The following is a 15803-nucleotide window of genomic DNA, read 5'->3' as shown; positions in this document are numbered from 1 at the left end:
ACTTCTCATTAATTGAGGGTACCAAAAAAAACAACTATTAAATTGGATTATATGAGACAAAAATCAACAAAGTTATATATCCGTGTCTGCATTCATGAGGCATCCTGTGTCATAAACTCTGCCTTGTAAAAATTCTCCTTCTCAATGATTTTTCACAGCTATTTACAGCCTGCTCCCATTTGAAAGAGGTCTGATTAAAAAAAAAAAGTCTGTTAAAGTATCACCTTTTCTGAAGTTGAGCAGTGCAGAAAGATTTTACTCTACATTATATTGCCATGAATGGCTGCAGTGAAAGGTAAATGTTGTCTTCCTTCCCTCGTGTGCACAAGAGCCATACTTTCCCTTGAGTAGTAAACTTTGTAAGGATATTACATTTAGCCAGCTGCAAATTTAAGGGCAACAAGGGTCATCTACAACCACAGAAAAGACTTTCAAACACCGAAAGCCCACAGCAGAAACAAGGCACGGGGGGAAAACCCACCTTCCACCCTCGCTCAACGTGAGCCGTGGCTGCTCCAGCTGCACGTCCGAGGCCACCACCAGCAGCTGCTGCCCCTTCTCAGCCGCCTGAATAAACACCCAGGGATTGAGGATTACCCTCTGGTGGGAGGACCCTCTGGCACAGTCGGTTCTGTCACCCCGGGGTACGGGGGGTGTCAGGCAGGACGTGGCACCGGCATAAAGGAGCGGGGCCAGCAGGTGCAGGAGCCCTGCGGGGTCTGTTCCACGCTGATAGCATTGAATCAGCCCCTGCTCTGAGCCCTTCAGCACAAAGGTGCTCCCACGCCTTCCCCACCACCCTTGTCCCTCGCCCAGCATCAGGCCCTGGAGGAACAATTCCAACTGGAAATCTCCCTGTCCCTTATCTCCAGCCCCCATCAGCAAAAGGGGCTGTCAGAGTCTCATCTCTGGCTTATCGCACCCAAGGGCTGTCCCAGCTCCCTGACTCTGTGAGCCCGTGGAGATTTAGAGTTGCACCCATGAAGTCTGAATGAGTTCTGGTAAAAACCACGTGATCCTTATTAAAGCAGATTACAAGTATCCCCTTGAAATGTCAGTGTGCATTTACAGAGACAGCCATACAAAGGCACCCAGCCATCAAATTTTTCTTTGCAAAATGTACATTAAGGGAAAGCGAACGCAGGTAACTCTGCGAGCAAATGGGGCCTGTAAAACACAGAGGACCAACTTGAGGGTTTGGTCCAATGCTCACAGGAGCCTAAGGAAAAGTCTAACAAAATTTGCATTTAAATGGCTCCGTGCAACCCCTGACAACAGTGTCTCACACACTGTGTGTGTGTACACACGTCCTGACAACTGGAAATACACTCCAACATCTCCAGTTACCTGCAAGGACCTGTGGCTGAAGGATGCGAGGCCCGGGATTTGGGTCTACAAAAAGAGAATAAATAGGTATTAAAATCTATTTATCACAAGCAGAGTTTTGGACGTCTAATTGCTGCAGTTTGTTAGAGGAACAAAAAGATCTTCCCTGGCTTCAGCCATATCCAAGGGGATTAATTTGTCTCTTCAAAAACAACTCATTGGAGGAATGCCCTCTTTGATTCTTTATCCTCACATTAATTAGGAGCAATAAGTACACTAGATACACTCAGCACTTAAAACATTAGTAGAAATAAATCTGCCACACATCTCAAGAGGCCAACGAAGACCTGGTTGTTTGGGATGGGAGCCTCCAAAGTGAGTCCTATTAGTGGGACAGCCCATCCAGGTCCCACCGCCTCCAGCAGGGCCAGTGCTGCCGCACCTCACCTGCAATGGCCACAGCCAGGACATGACTGTCCAGAAGGGCCCGTGGTGGGGGCTGCAGGAGGCAGCAAGGCCATGAGTGGGGTCCAGATGGTCTCTTCACCATTTTTAAGGCACATGCTTTTTTCTGCACTGAACCCACAAGCACCATGTGCTCCCTGTCAAACCTCCCAGCCTGCGTCTCGTGCCCAGGTCCTTTCTGGTGGCTTTGCTTTTCTCAGCAAATTCCCCATAGCAGAGGAGCTGTGTCTAGGGAGACAGGGAAAAACAAAAGAATAATTTGTGCTGAAATATGAAATTGAAGTCAATTTGATCCTTATTCAAGACAAAAAAAACACACCAAAAATGAGGTGACTGAAACCTTCTTCAGAGAATTATTCTGAGAGGACTGAACCAAACCCTGTCTTGTTCATAACTGATTTTCAGGATGTTTTGTCATTTCTCTCACTCAAGGACACCCTTCCAATCAGTGGGATCGCTCACCTGAGCAAAGCCATCCACTGGCTCTGGGGACCAATGTCCTGCAACATCTCAGCCAGGACTCCTGCCCACAGGGGAAGGCTGGAGAAGCACAGGGATGCCAGATTTGCAGCCAGTTGTTGTGGGCTGTGAGTGCTGACACCTCAACCTTTCCTTGTACCCTTCAAGCGCCCGGCTCGAGAGGCGGCTGCCTTTATCTCCTGCTTGTTTAAGGTAATTACTACTTGTATTTCCTCCCTGCTGGTTCTGCTGGAGCGGAAAAGGCTTTGGCCTTCACTTCACTACACAAAATAAAGAAAAAAAAATCTGGTTTATAAACATCACTTTTTCTATACTTTCAAAGGCAGGTTGTAGGGTGAGAGTTAGGAGAATGGTCCCTATTTGGAAAGCAAGCTAATAATAATGATGAAGTTGCTGCAGGGAAACCTCTTGGTGAGCCTCCCTGAGCTCTCTTTGTTCCCGTGGTAGTAAACAATTATCTTTTAAAGATGCTCTGCTGTCTCCACCACTCACCCTGCTATAAGATATTAAACAACCCCAAAAAGCAGCCCAATTGTGTGCAAAGAGTGGATTTCCTTTCAGAGAGGGTGGGAATTTGCAACTCTTTAAAGACACTTAGTGTTAATTAAAACCTATGCAGCCCAAAGAGAAATATAGCACCATTTTTCAAGGAGGGATGAAGTTGGTCTGATTAGCAAGTGTTTTGTTACCATGCTAAAATATGCTTTTTGATTCTTAAAATCCAGTGCATAGTACTGATGGAAAACAATTGTTTGTGCTCCATAGCAATGAAAGTTCAAGTGACTTTAAAATACAAAAAATACCCCACAATATGCTAAAAAAAAAGCACCTTTGTGTTTTGCAGGGAAATCTTAAAAATAAAGACTTCTTTTAAAAGTACATTGTGGAGGAAAGCATATAAGCAATAAGGAATATGGAAATTCTTCATTTAAAATCTACCTCACAGTCAGCAGTGTGTTGATTTGAAATGCTTTGCCTTTCTAACTGTTCCCCTCCTCCTAATAAGCACTGCATCCCATTTGTATGTTATTCTGATGAAATGGTTTAAGCGAGAGAAAATGAGTAGTTTGAAAAATAAAGGAAAGTTCTACAGAAGAAATGAAGTGCTATCATTGAAATCTTTATTTATGTGAAAAGAAAGGGATAAAACATTACCTCAGAATTCAAGATTACAACATCAGTAGGATATAAAGTAAATCCATTCTCATAGTGAAACATCAGAAACCATAATCCTTTTTCAAAGACCTTTTGTTATTTTAATGTCTGACAAATTATGCTTTTTTAAAAGAAGAAAAACACTTAGATTTAAGAGGTTTCTTTTACTTCAGTAAAAGTAGTTTCACTATTTAAAAGTTTTAATTTTCTGTAACCAATAGTGTTTACTATGCTGGCTAAGTATTAACACAAGAGTAAGGTTATTTTAGCCTCAATAGGACCAAGTACAAAGTTGCCACCAAAGACTTTTGCATCAAGTTGTTATGGCAACTTAGTGTTCTAAAAAGTATTAAGTTTGAGGAAAGGGTTTTGTTTCGTTAATTTGGTTGCTTTTCCGTCAGGTTTTGAAGTTGTTAAGTGTTATAAAAATGTTACATCATTATCATTCAAATGATGGGAGGTCTCAGAACGTATTTAAAACTTGTTTATGTCGCAGGACGTTCCAGGATGATGTCCAAGGACCCCCAACCCTGCCTTTACAGGGAAGCCCTTGCCTTCAGTATGAGCACAGGAGTCATTCCACAGCGCTCCTAGCACTAAGAAACAAGGATAAGAAGAAAAAAACTGCATTATTTGCCTCCAATGTACTAAAGGAGAGACAGGATGGATCAAGGGATGGAAGAAGGGACCCTTCCCTTGTGCATTCAGCACCTCTCTTTCATGTGTTCATGTTTAAAAGCATAAGCAATGAGTTCCTCATGGGTATTCTGGGCTCCTGACATCGCATGAAGAACTGGAAGAGTGAAATAAGCTCCTGAGAGCTCTGCAACCAAAGGATGGGTTTTGACTGGTGCAGACGTGGCAGGAAATTGCTGTAAGAGGCCTATTTTAGGTCCTGTGCCACAGGTAGGGAAGAGATAGAATTATGGGCTTAAAACCCCATAATGAACAAGAGCTCAGGATCACAGATTGTCACAGCCATCACTCTTGGAATGTTCCCAGTGCTGCAAGCCCCAGCTCAGACCCTCGGTTCCCAAACCCTCACACGACCTCAAATCTGCAGCACAACCTCTCACATACCCAAGTGCACTGTGAGCTCTGGCATCATCCTGACTCCAGCCAGTGACTTGTCCCACCCTGCCAGTTTGGGCAGGGGAGCACTGGAGCTCTCCCAAATGAGTAGGAACAGTCATGGCAATGTGCAGAGTGTCCTGGGCTGGTTGCCTGGGCAGCCTCATGGGTGTATGGCCACATATTTCTACTGGCTTCCTCTCACACTGGGTTTGGGGGCTTTCACGTATGTGGTAAAGGAAGGGGAAATAAGAGAGCAAATTAATTCTGTCCCTCATGAAATGAATGCTTTTTTTCACATTGACAAATTTTCTGAGTTTTTAAGTGAAGTTGGAAACTATGGGGAGATTATGGTGTTTTAATTAGAACTTTGATTTATTGTTTTTCCTCACCAGGTTTTTCCTCACCAGGCCTCTCAACTCTTTCCTCTCATAGTTCTCCTACTCATCTCTTTTTAAAGAGAAAGGTGGATGGAAATAAACTGGGGAAATTGAAAAGAAAACCAAAATTTTCAAAAATAAAAACCTGACATTCATGTGACCATAAAAGATTTAGAGGACAACAAAATGAATTTATTTCGTAAATCTGAAATTATTTTTGACACTTAAAACCATGTTTTCCTTCTTTTGCAGAAGGGGACCAATCCACTAAATACCTACATGGCAAACAAAACAAGAAGATTTGCCTGCCAAATTCTGCCAAATCTCGCATGAACTTGGGCAAATGATTTAATTTGCCAGTTTCTCAGTGCACTGTTTGTGCAGTGAGAACAATACCACTTCCTTTTTCTCATCCTTTGTCTTGTTTATTGAGATAGTCACTACTCCAGGGAGTACACAATCTCTAATTATGAGCAACCAGCACAATAGTACCCTGATCTCTAGGACCTACCGCAATACAAAGGACTAATAATCATCACAAGTCGTCTGTTCTGATGCATGGTCTGCAAGAGTTATGAATACTAACATATGCTGGAAAGTTCTGTTTAATTTTATGTCTTTGAAAGAAAATAAAAGCCTATTTTTCCCATTGCTGCCATTTATGCAGGCTTATACTTTCCAGGAAGCTTCTGCCTTTACATGTCTTCATTCTCCCTTTCAAAACAGAAATAAAAGTCTCACTAAATAAAATTAAAATTATGAATGGCCAGTCTTTTCCTTCCTACCAGTTATTGTCACCCAGGAACACGCAGCAAAGGATGTCTACGTTATCATTCAGTTTCACAGGGATCTGCCAGCTGCTGGCCATATGCTAAATCCTAAGAGGAATTATCCATGTACTGTGCTGTCTGTACATGTCTGATTCCCTGTTTATGTATTTTTACTTGATTATGGCATATTATAAATCCAGCTAACTTAACTTTTACAGTTAGAATCCAAATCCTCCAGTTGTTGAGGGTGTTTTTTTTATTCAAATGGAATTCCACTGCCACTGTGGAAGGTTTATGCAGCAATAAATGGGATGAAAACAGTCAGATTTTATACAAATGCATCAAACACCAAACAAAAAGTCTGTGGGATTTCATTTACAATGACAGCCCCTCTTTAGAGTTTGCTTTTTAATGATGTGATAGAATTTCATAGCAGACAGAATTTCCCACCAGCTTCCATGGCTCTGTCCAGAACCTTTGTCCCCAAAGTGACTTGTATGGTTTCCACTCTGGAGATCCCTGGCCATCCCAGCCACTGCAAGGCCAGGAATACATTTGTTCACCCCCCTCACCACCCTCAATGAGAGGGGACTGTGGAGCAGGGAAAGATGAAGTGAATTGCTCACGGTCAGAGGAAATGGTCAACCTGGGAATTGAGCTCCAGTTGCTCAAGCCTCAAGCAGGAGCCAAACCACAGGCTATTGTTTGCTATTGAAGCCTGTGGACATCTCCAGATATTTGAAGTCAGATTTTGTGAGTGATCTCACTATGCACATACTCATCTTAAAATGATACAATGCTGTACAACACCAGGACAGCCTTTTATATGCCCAGGCCATGGTAAATCTTTACTACAAAAGCACTCTAAAATGATTTTTACATAGGAGACTTATTTTTCAGAAGGCAAGAACATATCCCTTGGGGATGCAGATTGTTTCCTCAGGACTCAAACATTCCCACGTGGTAAAATGAAGTAGGAGGATCCAGTGAAAGGAGCTCTTGCTTCTCATTATTTGCTTCTCATCATTTACTACCTAATACTCAGCAGCCCAAGATTTATAAGACACTACAGAACTGTCTGCATGTTTCCCCTTGTGGCAGATAGCAGATAACTGTTAATAGACTTGCTCAGAAAGTTTATTTAAAGGAAGAACTTAACTGTATTATTTTTCATGGAGGTGTGAACATTGCTTAAGGAGCTTAAGTCTCCATGTATAAGTATTATCAGATAGGTTCATGAGGACGCTAATGTGCATTAATATGAAACTCCAAAACCAGCTTTCACTGGTGTACATAGATAGAGCCATTTTGTAAATAATGCCCTTTCTGATATTGCAGAGTTCTGGGATTGCTGAATGCATTATTATTTCCAAATATAATAATATTAAACCACACTACACACCTTCTCTATCCTCTTTCTGCAGCTCCTGTAAAATCAACAACAAAGCCACTCGTGCAGAATCCAGTCTCCTGCACAGCTGCAGCTGGCACCTGTGTGGGTAAGATTTTGTCTGCCCTTCTATACAGGACCATGCAGATGTTGTAGGAAAGCCAAGGTGCTGGAGGGGCTCCACATCAGTTCTCATTTTCACTTGTCAGATGTACCCACATATTTTCCAATCCTGCCCTGCTCCTAAGTTAAGTCCTTCCCACAACAGTCGGTAGCTTGCTGTGTGGGACGGGGCTCCAGTTTCCAAACGCCGTGACAGAGGTGTCTGACCCCTTTCCATGCAGCTGAGCACCTTTAGAACCTTTGGCCTTCAGTAAGAGGGGAAGGCACACTCACCACACCACACTGCTCAGCACTTTCCAGGATTTAACCTGCTCTGCACATGCTGTGTGGTGATGAAAACGTGATTAAAGGAGAGTATATTACATTATGTCCAGCTTTAGAGAAATATTTTAATGGAATAAAGAAAGAGCCATACATTTTCTTTTTTTGGTTTAGATGTAAGCTTCACCTCCTGGTATTTACAACCTAAAGCTCTCCAATATTGGGTTAGCTAATAGGATCCAGACAATGAAGCTGACTACAGGGAAAAGCAAGAAACTGTTTTAGTTTCACCAGCCAAGGAGAAGAAAAGACCCAGCTTGATAAATGGTGAGAAGTATATTAGATGTTAAAAAATATTTCATTTTTAATAATCCTAGGTGTTACTGACAACCCAGGTAAAAAACAAAGTTCATTTCTTCAAAATATATTTAATCTGACAGTATCCCTTTAATTAAGTAGCAATTTAGATTTTCTTCTCCTCCACATACAAAGCTTTAATGAAACATGAAAGCCACAAAAGAAATTTGTGTGTGTATCATGGCGAGGCGTGAGGAACGATTTTCTGTTTAAATTCACAGACAGTAGCTATACAAATAACATTTAATATTTGTCAGAAGTATTATCTGCCTTTTTCCCTCACAGCATTACATTACTAAGGTAATAAGTACATGAGAATACATGATTTCCTGGCTACTGTATTGAATATGCACCTTTAAACAAAGTTAGACTTGGGAATTTACCCATATCTTAAAATGCTAATCTAACACTAATTAAAAGGCCAGTGAATATGCTTTGATGGATTCCAGTTCCTGGAATATGACAAATGAATTCCGATGGCATGCAGGACTGCAGCAGAATTACAATGGCAGGGCTGCAGCCACCGGGGGAAGCCAGGAAAGCCCATCCCTGCACTGGCACAGGGGCAGGGAGGAGGCACTGCTGGAGCTTGCCACGGTTTGTGGGGGTGCTGCCGTCCTCTCAAGGTGTGGCCAGCCACAGCCTTTGTTTCTCATTTCGTAGCAGCTCCCAGGCTATGCTGAAGCAAAAATTTGGCTGCTTCTGCACCCCACCCACCCTCCCTCTAATATGTGCACCTCCCTGCTGTTCCCTGTGCAGTGCTGGACTCTTCAGGGAGGAAGGAAAGCCTCCCTGGGGAAGAAGAGCCAAGTGGCAGCATTGCCTTTCTCCCACAAAAATAGCTCATTTCGCAGACTTCTTCAACCCCATAAACCCCATTGTTAAAGAAGCATGAAGAGAGCAGATAAATATTTCTAAATGAGATTCTATGCCCAGTATCTCCTGCAAATAACTGTCTTGTTGATCTTCCTGTCTTAGAATTAGAAGAAAATTAAAATCCAGCTTGCAATACAATTTGGAAGTATGGCGTATGAGCTCTCAAGTGCATGCCTCTTTTGAACTGAGTGCAGCCCTCTTCAGAGGTACTTATTGCATGATGATATCCAAGATCTGCCTTTACATTCCTTCTTCCCACATGAGGAAAGACAAAATTTAATTCATGCTAATTAAAAATTTGGTTTAAAAAAAAGCCATATTTTTGAAGCAGTCTTAGATGTCATTTTAAAAAGGGTTTGAAAGTTGGGATTTCCATGTACCTTTACTTACCTCCCTATGTAAAGCAGACTCAATCCTTCCTTCTTGCACAGATTTTTGTCTAAATCATGGCAGAATTCACCATGTATCCCCCTTACAGAGGACCTGAACAGCTGAACTGTGGAGAAAACAGTTTGAGATTAAACAAATAAGCCTAAAAATAAGTACTTTTTGCTCAGACCAGACAGGAGGTCCTTCCTCACCAGGGTTCTCCCTGTAGGTAGCAGTTGAACTTTGAGCATCCCATCTGGACTGGAGTTTGGAGGACACCCTTCCCACAGCTAAGGAAATATCCCAGCCACTGAGGCATCAGGTACCCCAGGGTTGACTGATCCTCCCTAAAAGTGTCGAGTTGGTTTGTATAAATAATTGAATTTCCAGCAGATCCAAACGACAATGCCTGTGCTCAGGGGTTAATGCAGGAGTTCATTCGCAGCCTCCCTGTGAGGCAGTGTCAGAGTTTGAGTGGCTTTGCACACACCCTCTGGCAAAACCAGAGACTGCAGCAGAGCAGGAGCATTTAAAAGATCAGTAGCATTTTAACAGTGGGCTCTGGGATGGCTCTGTGTGTCTCAAAACCTGGCTCAGAGCACTCATTCCAGGGTCTCACAGTGAAATGGTGCCAGTGCTGGATACTGAACTGTGCTCTTCTGAGGAATGTCTGTCCAAGTTTTTTCAAACAAGGCTTAGGGACTCACAGAAGGTTTAATGGAGTGGACATAGCACCACGCTAACAGGGCTGCACAGATTTGGGAGTGGAGCTGGCTGGTTGCTTGCCCGCTTGGACAGAGGACAGGATGATCTTAGTCTGGCCTGCAAGAGATCATGGAAAAATATCCAGAATCCCAATCCATACCTTAAAAACAAGATGAGACTGTCCTTTCAAGGGGGTGGGGGAGATATTTTTTTCCAGACTGTTCTTTTGCTCTTTGTGAAGGAGGATCTTATTATGAGCACAGCTGAATTTCTAGATGAGGTAAATTCTCCCTGTTACAAGTTCTGCTTGATCTCACTATCACAAAATGTATACACACCTCTAACTTGTTCCTTGACTGCCACTTCTATGTTCCCCTGCTCTTCAATCAGAGATAAATAAACGAAAGGCAGCATGATGCCTGTTATCTAAAAAGATTCAGGTAGAGCAAGTATCATAGCACAATCAGGGTGCTTGAAAATTGTATTTTCCTGGAAAGGACTTTTACTTGCCTACTTGGATCATACACAGAGGAAGTCCAAGGTCTAGAGGGAGAAAATAACTCTTAGTAACCTAATGTTTGAACATTCATACAGGATTAATTACTTGTTTTATTTTTTTTCTTTAATTTTAAATGACTGTACTGCCAGCAAAAGTGAAAAGTAAAGACTCTGATCTATGCCAGGCACTTAGTACATGCAAATACCCTGCAAGTTTTTCCTATCTTGAAGAATTTCAGCATAAACTACAAAGGCAAAGTGGACTGAACTGATCCCTGGAGAAAACATGTGCAACTCCACTTACATAAAAAGACTGCTTGCTTCAATAGATCTGTGCCCATTTATCCTCAGGATGAATTCACACATTTTTTTCTATTATTAGATGGACATCCTATTTCTAATGGAGTCTATGTGATCTAAGCACTTCTACTCATTTTTTTCTAGAAGTAAGATTCTGTGCTTAGAGGATGAATTGCACTGCTGAGCAGTGCTGGAAGGATCAATTGAGGTGCATTAACATTTGCAGTGCCATTATGCTCCATCTGAAATCCTGGGCTCTATAAGAAATTTCAAACAAAGCATCTGCTCAGTCTTGGTAAAGCAAATCTTTTGTCTGTGGCATATTGCACCAGCAAATTAATGCAACAAGGATTACAGAGCTCTGGAAATGTCATCAGAATGGATGAATTTCACAACAAATAACGAAAGAAGAATTGTGAATGTCTAACAATTATTCCCCAAAACCTATTTCGAAAAAAATTTGCATCCTCACTGTCATGATGGCTGATAAAGTTCCAGTTAACATTTACTTAGGACAATAATTAAGTCAGTTGAAACACTCAATACAAGACAAAGGCAGAAGGTGTAAGACCAGAGGGTTATGAGCAGTGGAAAATAGGTGCTCATAGCAGGGCAAGTGTGAATCACAAGAGCTGCAGCCAGGTTTTCACTGTGTAAAAGTCAAATGTCAGGGTGCCTGTGCTTGGTTACAATTATCTGAGATCAGTGCCCTGTGTCCTGTGAGTCGTGCTCTCCACAGCCCTGGCCAACTTTCCTAACCTGTCTGTGCTATTATTTTGGAGGAAAAAAAGGAGTCTTCACCCCAGTACTTGGGCCCGTGAGTGAATGGTCCTGACTCTGAGCTGTGGGCATGGCCCATGCAACAGGAATGAACAGCATTTGACTAAGGGGCAATCCAACTCCAGGAGTATTTAGTTCACATCTGTGCAAGCAGCACATGTTCTGTCTACACCAGAGGGAGCTCAGGCACGAGGTTATGCTACAGCTTTATTTTCCATATTGCATGACCACAGGGAGACATTTTCAGAAATGTTCTCACTCAGTTATGCTGATTACCTGAACTGTTTGCATAATCCATGAACTTCCTCCTTCTAAACTAAGGGACTCTGCCGATGAAGGTGCGTGCTCTCCACGTTGGCACCAAAAATGTGTCCTACATGGTCTGTTTGGGAGTTTTCCCAGCTCTCACCAGTCAGTGTGCAATGGTGGCAGTGGTGACTGGTAAGCCTCTGGTAGCAGTCATCTGGTTATCTTATGTGACAGTAACGAAAGGGACGTGGCAGCTATGATAAGCTCTCATTGAACAATTAAAAAAACATTTCTGGGAAGGTCTTTTTTTTGTTATGACAGCAGTAGTTGTGTTGAATTTCACAGAGGTCACGTGCTGGAATATAAACAACGTCCAGGCAGCCTTGAGGAAGGTGTGTAGTACTGCCCTGTACCTAAATAACACAAGTCATGCATCCTCAGCTTGTAGAAACCAAGCATTTTTTTTTTAACAGACTCTCACCATTGACATCAGTGAAGCTGGAAGAGTTTCTACAAGACATTTGCCTTTCTTTATCCCCGGTCCTCCAGCCTTTTCTGCTGTCAGTTAGCTCCCACTCCACCCCCTGCTTCCATATACCCTTCTCCTTGCATCAAAGAAATAGGATCTGAAGCCTGGACATCTCACAACACTCCCTTCTCCACAACTCATTCCACTCCAACTTCCTCAAGACTGTGCAAAAGCAAATATTCCAGAAACCTCAGAGCTAAGGACCAGATTTTTTGATGGAGCCCCTTGAATCCACTGGGAATCCCATTCTTAGGATCTGTAAACACCTGCTAGAACTCTGACAACATGCAGTGCTGGGACCAACGAAAATTGATGCAGAAGAAGAGCTCAGGCACCTGCAGGCAGTTAAAATGTAGATCTATTTCTATCCAGGCTGTGTCAGCATTTAAGTGCTAGATTGTTTAGCAGCAGCAAGTAAGCACTGCTGCTTAATTTTATTCACCTAACAGTTGCCTTCAAATTTTAAAGATTTATACACTCTTCTGCAGTCAGCATTGAAATAAGAGCTCATATCCACACCTGATAGCAAATGCAGGTCCATGTCTCCAGTCCTTTGTTTTCAGACAAATTTTGTCACCCTTATTTGTTCCAATTTGACAAGTTTTGGAGTAAAGGCTCTTCTTGATTGAGGGCAGCAGAATATGATCCGCAGAGATTAGTCTGTGGCTAAATTGTGCCACTTGCATCATGAAAGAGTCTGGCAATATATTCCTAGAGCTAAGGCTTTTTTGATTGAATCAGAAAATTAATTTCATCAGATAATTCTATGCTTCAAATCCATAATTATATTTAACAACAACAGTGTCCAGCATTATCATCAGCTATCCAAAACAATGAAGGTGACTCCAGCGGGAATGCTGTGAGACTAAAACTGAGCACAGGGTCCTTGAGTACAGTATGCCCTGAGATAATGTCAGTATAAGACATTTTTCTCTCCCTCTTTCCTCTTCTATAGGAATATCATCCTTTTGCTCTCACTCCTCAACCCATTCTCTACCACTCCCCCCAATTAGCTCTGTGCATTTGTGGATGCACATTCTAGACCAGATCACTGAAAAAGGACTGCTTTAAGAAAAGACACTTTTCCTTTAGGAAGAAGAGATTGGAAAGGAAGCAGCAACTGCTCAAACACACCTGAGATAGGTAACCTTGAGGCCTGACCCCAGTGGCAGGCAGTGCACACCAAGCTGTGAGATGTGACACAGATCTTTAAAAAGCCTGCTAGAGGTATGGCATGAAATAGCAGCCCCACAGAGCTGGGAAAAATGTGCTGTTGCTTAACAAAGTGCACCCAAATCCCTTCCCCGAGCTGTTCTTTAAAAATTAAAGTGACCTAAAGCTAAGCATATTTTAAAGTGTTGTTTGTAAAACAAACAAACAAAAAAACATAGCGAGAGAAGCAAAGGCAATAATTCTTAACAAAGAGCATTCTGTGATGTCTGTATTTCTGTGGGAAAGGCCCTTGGCATTGCTGTGCTGAGAGTAGAGGACATTTTATAAATGTATTTCTAAAAAGAGGAAGTATTCAAATTGGAAATGCCTGTTTGGCTGACTCCCCCTCTGCAGCTTGTGTACTCCTCCAGCAGATAACACAGAGGACAGCTCTTGCTAGCAGGCGGCTCTCAACATTCTCTTCATTAACTTGCAAAAAATACAAGCTCCATCCTACATTGTTTGATGGTAATTAGAAGCTGAATCATGCGATACGTCAACTTTCTGATGTTCTTTGCATGTTTACACTTTATACTACCACATTACACCTAGTTTTATTTAGGGCTTCCTTAGAATCCTGTGCTATTACAGAGTGCAGTTTGAGGAGCTGGTGACATACTGCAAATATAACTGTGGAAAAGCTATTTTAATAAATTCCACAGAAGAGGAATCAATGTTAAAACAATCTCGGTGATCCTTGGTTACGCTGGGAGTCTTTTCAATTCAGGAAAGAACATGATGATTTTTCATTACAGGTGCAGATGATCAAACAGACTCAGAATTATCAGAGAAGATGCAGATTATTTTTCTTTCTCTCTTAGAGCAGTACTGGTAAATTCAAGGCACTACTAGTTTGGAATTAATGGTCCCTGCCAGTAGAGGCCAACTGCCATTTCAGCATTAAAGATCTGACAAGGTCAGCAACCACTTCTCCACAGAGAAATCCTTAAAATACCATAAACACTACCTAGCTAAGAGTCCACAGGCAGCATTACACTTCACTTGATATTTGAATTTGCTGTTTGGGCTACATTAATGTATTGTTCATTTGAGATAGGCTGTGAAAAAAAGATGAACAAAACTCCCTGTTTGGCTACCAGAAAGCAGTCAGTTCTCATTCGGGTAAGAACCCTTACTTTCATATTTATCTTTTCTCTTACATCTGTTTTACTCAGTTACAGCAAAAGCTGCCAAAGGCTGATTCATTAGGACACGTAACATGGAAATACAAATGCTCATTTCAATCTGTGGTCACTTCATGCCAATCTGAAGTCACTTCCATCTGTGAGTCAAGCAGCCAGCACACCTGGGAAACTCCAAGAGCAATGAACATACTATTTAAGTCAGGATGGTGATTCAATATCAAAGAATGAGCATGACAAGCACAATCACATGTAAAATCTGTAGAATCCTTTTATAAAGCTGGCTGTTTGCATTTCTTAGTATCTTTTTAACTGCTATGCTTTTTGAGGACAATGTTTTATTTCAGCTCTGATTCCAAGTAAAGAAATAAAAACCTCTCAACTCTGTTACAATCCCACAGAAACTGGGAAGAGAAGACTTGATGGTAAAATAAACACAGCTGGAGGCAGATCAAAGCAATGCAGGCATTTTTCACCAAGAAAGATGACAACTTTTCTCAAATGAAATTCGGGCTTTTACTTACTCTTGTGATGCTCGGAACATCTGCATCCAATATCCCAGTTCACTTACTCTCTCGGTGGGACAGATGGTAATGAGGTGCCCAATTCCCAATGCCTTTCAAAGGTTTAGGCACCTGCCTCAAAATTGTTCAAGACCGATTTCTCTCTCTTATTCTCAGCTTTGACAAACAGCAAACCAGGAGATTCCTTTCACTCGCCGCTCTGCTGCCAGCCAGAAGTTTGCCCTCACATGAATTGCTCGATCTTTGTACTACTCTTTTTAGCCACCCCATTTGTGAAGTAAAAATCCAACCCTATTATTAATATATTTAATACTTTTAAAGATGCTTTGAGCTTGCACTAAAGGTACACTATATATAGACACATCCATATCTAAATTACCAACATTCAAAAGTAACAGGGAAAATACTTGTTGGTGGATTAGCTACATATGATCAATGCCAAATAAAAATCTGCTCTGGTTTTGCTAAAGGTCATTTAGTGCTGTGCAATTCTCATGAGGTAAATATTTTTGAAAGTGGGGAATGCTTTGAGATTAAGCAATACATTACAGTTTTTGATCAAATGCCAGAAGCCATAGGTGAATAGGAAACAGACATCAGTAATTACAGTTCGTACTTCAGCTATTTCAAAACCCCTTGCTTCAATGAGCAAGTATTAACTGGACAGACACTCCTTCACAAATTAGAGACTGCAAAGACTTATTACACACCACATTTATCTTTGAAACTTGTCCAACAGAATTAAACTAAAAAAATAATGATACAGATTATGGTTGCAGGCAAAAAACTATTAAAACTCTAACAACTATATATATGTTTTTATCTGTCAAACTGTCCCTGC

The sequence above is a fragment of the Corvus cornix genome, chromosome 6 (genome assembly GCF_000738735.6).
Source record: "Corvus cornix cornix isolate S_Up_H32 chromosome 6, ASM73873v5, whole genome shotgun sequence".
Taxonomy (NCBI): Eukaryota; Metazoa; Chordata; class Aves; order Passeriformes; family Corvidae; genus Corvus; species Corvus cornix.
Note: the sequence above shows the minus strand (reverse complement) of the source record.